This window comes from Brassica napus, unplaced genomic scaffold, assembly GCF_020379485.1.
Source record: "Brassica napus cultivar Da-Ae unplaced genomic scaffold, Da-Ae ScsIHWf_639;HRSCAF=940, whole genome shotgun sequence".
NCBI lineage: Eukaryota > Viridiplantae > Streptophyta > Magnoliopsida > Brassicales > Brassicaceae > Brassica > Brassica napus.
The window spans coordinates 1-6,413 of NW_026016699.1; the positions used below are offsets into that span (position 1 = coordinate 1).

The 6,413-nt window shown below is 41.9% G+C and overlaps 1 non-coding gene across 1 annotated transcript; it reads right to left on the reverse strand.

Annotated features, from left to right (window-relative positions):
- Positions 1–3,155: 3,155 nt before the first annotated feature.
- LOC125604854 lies at positions 3,156–3,261 on the reverse strand. The gene has a single exon (XR_007336468.1). It is a non-coding gene; the product is annotated as a small nucleolar RNA R71 (small nucleolar RNA).
- Between the last annotated feature and the right edge of the window lie 3,152 nt (positions 3,262–6,413).

Below are 6,413 nucleotides of genomic sequence, written 5' to 3' on the forward strand. Positions count from 1 at the left end.
TGGTGAGATAGGAGTTCTGATCATCTTCGAGCCCCACTTTCGTTCTTGATTAATGAAAAACATCCTTGGCAAATGCTTTCGCAGTTGTTCGTCTTTCATAATCCAATAATTTCACGACGGGACTGTCTTGTGGTCGAAAGACCTTCACTTGATAGTTTGGCCGAGTCTTAATTTTTTTTGGTCGAATTTTTATTAAACTGGACAAGAGTGTCCAGAGCAAGACGAGAGACAAAGACAAGGAATATTTGGTTGAAATTTTTTAAAATTATCACCAACTGCCTATTAATTTGGACCAGACTCATGTCTTCCACCAGCCTGTTTGCTCAGTATTTAATCACATGACTTGCACCTGTCTACTTACTAGCTTCTTCAGTATCTGGCACATGACAATCACAAGCTGCCTGTGTGCTTGTTTCCTTTCTCTTTGATTAATTTTGATTGGCTGGAGACAGCTTCATGGGAAGGAAAGGACAGTGTGCTGCAGATGATGAAGCAGGTTGCCACTGTCTGCTCTTAGCCAAGCTTTGTTATGAGCTAAACCCTCAGTGAAGCAACCACAGCTTGTATTTAACCCCTCCTCCAGCTGTTTCCCACGTTCAGAACCTGCAGAAAAACCTAGAGAATTTCAGAGAGAAAGAGAGAAAGAAGAACAGAAAAATCAGTGAGAAAAATCAAGAAAATAAATCAAAAAAAAATTGGTGGTGACCTAATCTTCAACCTTAGCTCAGTTTGTTACCTTGAGACAGATCAGAAGGTGATATTTTTAAATAAAACCCTAGACCTAGTTGAGTTCAGATCATGATCAGACCTTGATCTTTCTCTTTGATCAGTCCAGCCACAACCTTACCTTGGAGAAGAGGATCAACTGAGGCCATCTAGTCCTTTGGTTCGTCTTGGTAAGCTTTGGTCTCCTTGCCTCAGTCAGTATCTGATCAGAACAGTTGATGTTTAGTTTGGGTCTTGGTCGGATCAGTTGTATAAGTTCTGATACAGTTCAGTTCTTGTTAATTTTCGGTTTGAATCAACCTCTTAGAACCACCAGCTATGATGTTTTGATCTGGCTTTGAGTAAACCGATTTGAACTCAGTCTGATATTGTCCTGAACTTTGGTAGACTGCCTAGAACCGAGCTGAACTTGTATAGTCTGAGCAGAACCAAGCTTGAACTGATCTGATCTAAGGTGTTAAGGCATGAACCGAACTGATCTTGTGATCATACCACTCTGTTTCAGGTCGGAGGTAGAGTAAAGCTTGAAATATCCAGTCCTGTCCATTCAGCCTTGTTCAAGTGGAACTCATGTCTTGTCCAAACCAGTTTCAAGACTAATCTTTAGGTGAGTCTAGACAGATGAGGAGATAGATCATGAATGTGTACATGATTGAGTTTAAAGTGTAGTATCTCAATTACATAGTAAAGTCTTTGAATTTTTTAAGAAGTGTATGGTGTTTACTTAGTGTAAACACTTACACTTAAAGACTAATCAAAAGGTTAAAGTGAGGTTAATCATAATCATAGTACTTGTTCTCAAGTACTAATCTTAATTATGAAATAATCATGGTTTGATTATGGATTAATCTTGGTTTAATTAAGAATTAATCTTGGTTTAATTGAGAATTAATCTGAGATTAATTAAGGAGTAATCATGATTAATTAAGTACTAATCTTGGATTAATTAAAGATTAATATGAGATTAATTAAGGATTAATCTAGGATTAATTAAGAGTTAATTATGATTTATTAAGGATTAATTATGGATTAGTTTTGGAATATTTATGGAAGTAAAATCTTGTGAAGTCTTGTTATATTCACTATCCCTAAAGCCCCCGTATTACCGTGACTTGGTCCTGCGAACGGAACAAGGTCATGAAGACACGATGATGGGGTAGCTCCCTGGAGACCGTGTACTGCATGACGATGCAGTGTCGGATTGTTCATACCGGACATCCGACAATGATGGTGATGCTAACTCACTAGTCTAGGTTAGCCTTAGTGGTTTCTCAGGTCTAGTATATATATTGTATTATATGAGTATGGTAACGGGCGGGTGTTGTGGAAGTGATGTTTAAAATAAGAATTCACAATGATGATTGGTATATTAAAGTATAATACTAGTCCTTGCATGATCATGTATATGCATTTGATAGCGGTAGTATTTTGTTGTCCTTGCAACGTACCTTTTGATGTATATTTACTTAAAACATTGTTGGGCAATAGGCCATAGGATAAAACTATAACACTTTGTAAGATGTTTAAAGTAAATAAATAATGTATAAAAGATGTTTATAAATCACGAGTTCTCATATGATATTAGTCCTTGTCCGGGACGAACTAACTATCGAATATTGCTTTATCGGGTTGAAAAGCCTAGAGTAATATCCGATAGGAGTGTATGTGTTCTTTGGTTGTTGGTCTAAGGCGATCGGATTTATTTCGAAAACCTCGGATCGACCATCACGGAACATCGACCGTGTCATTTCCGGTTATCTACGATCGGGGGTGTCACAAAGGTGGTATCAGAGCATGGTTATACGATGCTTGAATGGGACTTGTTTCAAATAATTTTCAAGTCAAGAATGTGTCGCAAGGATAATTAGGATATGCTGGTTTGTTCCTTCTTTTAGAAATAGATAGACCTGGGTAGAAACTTACCATGATCTTTCGTTGCAGATGCCACCGAGAAAATAGATGCTCAAGGAACTGTAATCCCTGATGCTGATGCTACAGGAACTGTAACCCTGATGCTGATGCTACAGGAGCTGCTCAACCTGTAGATGAGGACGCTCGATCGAAACCACTGGCTGACTACAATCGCCCAGATGAGTACTATTCCAACAGATCAGCTATTCGACTTCCGGAGATCCAGAAGCAGAATTTCGAGCTGAAGCCTCAATACTACACTCTCGTGTCGCATATACCCTACTCTGGGTTACCGCACGAGCATCCTATGGACCATTTGGAACGGTTCGAGGATCTATTCGCTGCTATTCGGATGGAAGGAGTCCCCGAAGATTACCTGCTGTGCAAGCTCTTCAGATACACGCTGAATGGAGTAGCGATGCACTGGCTTAGGCAGCAACCCACAGGATCTTTAACATCCCGGAGCGACATTAAGAATGCTTTCTTACGAAACTTCTTCGATGAAGCACGCGCTGAAGAACTTCGGAGCAAAATTTCCACATTCTCGCAGGAGGCTGGAGAGTCCTTCAAAGATGCGTGGTTTAGATTTAGGTTCTTCCAGCGAGACTGTCCACACCACGGATTTAACGAAGTGCAGCTGCTAAGCACTTTCTTCCGAGGTATCGCCTTACAGTATCAAATGGCCCTTGAGACAGCGTGTGAAGGAAACTTCACTACTCGGAATCCGTTGGAAGCTGTGAGACTTATCGAAAACCTTGCTAACAGCAGCAGCACCAAAAACACTGACTCTGAATGGAAGAAGTCTGTAGCCTCTATCGGGAAGGAACAGATGGACAAAGTAAGAGTTAAGTTAGATGTGGTGCACGAGCTTCTTATGAAGCAAGTCTGTTCAGCTGAAGCAGAAGTAGCAGATACGGAAGGAGAAGAAAATGTTAACTACATCGGAGGTACCGAATTCCAGAAATTTGGAAACCAGGGCGGAACCAGAAACTTCTTTGGAAATGGCCAAAGAAGTAACCAAAATTCACAATTCCAAAAACCCTTCAACAACAACAAAAGCTACTCGAACTCTTACTACCAAAATCCACCACCCCAGACTCAGTAAAGCAAGATCGAAGAAATGCTTGATCGAGTACTGTTGGGAAAACTTGAAACCCAAGTAATTCAAACGGGCGAGACTATAAAGAGGCAAGAAGCTTTCGCTAGAGAGGCAGGAGCCGACAAAGGGAAACACCACGTAAATGCCATCATAGATAATGATTTCTGGCAAGTGGTAAGAAATGAAAAGCTTGAGGAAGGAGATTTCGAAATCGAAAGCTCCATGAGTCTCGGCGGATCCCAATGGTGTCGACCGATGTCGATGAACTCGCATCAATCGACAGACCATGATGAAGATCGATGGATGGATTATCCCAGTCATCGATCGACGTCGTCTGCCAAATCGACTGAATGCAATGCGGTTCGAAATCTAACTCATGAAGAATTCGCAGCTAAGCATCCTCACCCAACCTCCCCTTTCTATGATAAAATCGATCGATCGGTTGAACCAACCATCGATCGACAGAGTGAGTCCAACGTCGATCGTCACAACACACCTCCCATCGATCAACAGGCACCTCTGACATACCGAGTGCGGTTACCCTGAATCGATAATGATTACATCAACGCACTCAGAACACCACCTAAACCAATAGCAAACCCATCTGAACCAAAACCCAACCCTTTAGATAGTTCACCAGAATCAGTTCAAAAAGAACAAGAATCTGAAGGGAGAAGGTTAAGGAAAAGAAAGGAGAAGATTCCTAAAAACCATAAGCGGGAAGCTAACGATAAGGAGATGGATGGCTTCACTAAAAGAGTCCTCAGAATCCCAATCGAAAAACCTTTTGATGAAGCTTACTTCACACACCGGTTGTGGATGTTCTTCAGAGAAACAAAGGTAACTGAGGAGGACATTAGGAAAATGTTTCATCAAGTTAGAGAGAAGATGAAGCACAGGATCACATTGACGAAGAAGAGTGATCCTAGAAAGTTTGCAATACCATGCGTAGTCAAGGGTGTTGAATTTCCCCATTCAATGTGTGACACATGAGCATCAGTTAGTATCCTCCCTAGGATCATGGCAGACCAGCTTGGTTTGACCATCGAACCTTCAACGGAATCCTTCACCTTCGTGGATCTTTCAGAGAAACGATTAGGAGGTATCATAAGAGATCTGGAGGTACAGATTGGTAATGCCCTTGTCCTTGTAGATTTTCATGTCCTAGACATCGAGCTTAACTGGAACTCTTCACTTCTGCTTGGAAGATCTTTCCTAGCTACAGTAGGAGCCGTATGTGACATGAACAAAAACAAATTGTGTCTGACGCTCATAGACCCCAACATCCATTACGACCCCATCCGACCTAAGAGAAAGGTTATTAATTCTGTGGATTACAGGAAAGAACTTGGCTTCATTGGCGCATGCCATTGTGGAGCAGAGTATGAATCAGAGTACGAAACAGAGTACTCGGAATCGATCGACACCCCAACCTTTCCATCGATCGATTCCAATGAGTCAACGGTGACCGATGACCGCAACAACACGTCACTCGACGTAATGCACCCAGTTGACAATTTCGCTTCACCTAATCATTGTTACCAACACTTTACCTTCCAACCTCCAAGCAAGAGAGGACATGATGATTATTCAATAGGCAGTTAGGCAGACAGTGGTTTCCATGAAAGTTTTGCAGTTGACACTGTAATTACTTCACCTAATGAGGAACATACAGAGGAATTCGATGAGGATTATTGGAAAGAACGTACAATAGAAATGTCTTTGCAGGATGAAAGACTTGAAACACATAAGTTCACCAACACGTTCCCCACATCATTCGACGCTGTGCACTCCACATCGGTCGATACCCACCCTCGTCCAGCAAAACAACCGCTCACATCGATCGACACCCGTAAAGCAACATCGATCGATATTCGCGCCGCAGCGAAAATTCAAGAGCAGGAGAATATTCCCTCCCCAACTAGGTTTATAGATACCTATATAAATCGTTTTTCACCTCCGAAACCACCTACACACATCAGAGCAAACACACAAGCAAAAAAGATGAATACTCTTCCTTCTACATCAACAGAAAAATCCATGAAGAGCAATCATCTCAAGAACACAAGTTCTGCAGAAATTACTCTGCCATCGATCGGTGCAACTGTATCTACATCGATCGATACTACTCTAAACCCTAATCTTTCTATTTCTAAATTGAATGATTATGCAAACATTGATTACGGTTTTCTAACACCTGATGAATTTGGTATTTTCAGGGACCCAGATGGCAATGCACGTGCAATGGATGGAAGGATTTTACAAGTGTCCAGAGAGGACATAGCAGACATCCTTCAAGTAGCCAATGGACCTGACAACCTATTCTCACAGCAACGTGGCACTCCAGACGTCATTCAAACAGATCCTAACAACCACGTAGGAGTCGCCACAACAGAGATCAACCCAGATCTATCACGCCAACCAAAAGGGTAAGCATCGATCGACGGTAAAACGGAGACATCGATCGACATGGTAACACCAACATCGATGGATAACCCGACGTCGATCGACAGACGTTATGAATGTGGGAACCGCGCCTTTGACATGTACGGAGCCAGAAAGTTCACTTGGGAACAAAGGGACGACTATGGAGTCTACAGAGATGAGTGTGGACACGCACGAGGCGTAGCTGGTGAGATGATACCTGTCACAAAGGACAACATCAGGAAATTACTGG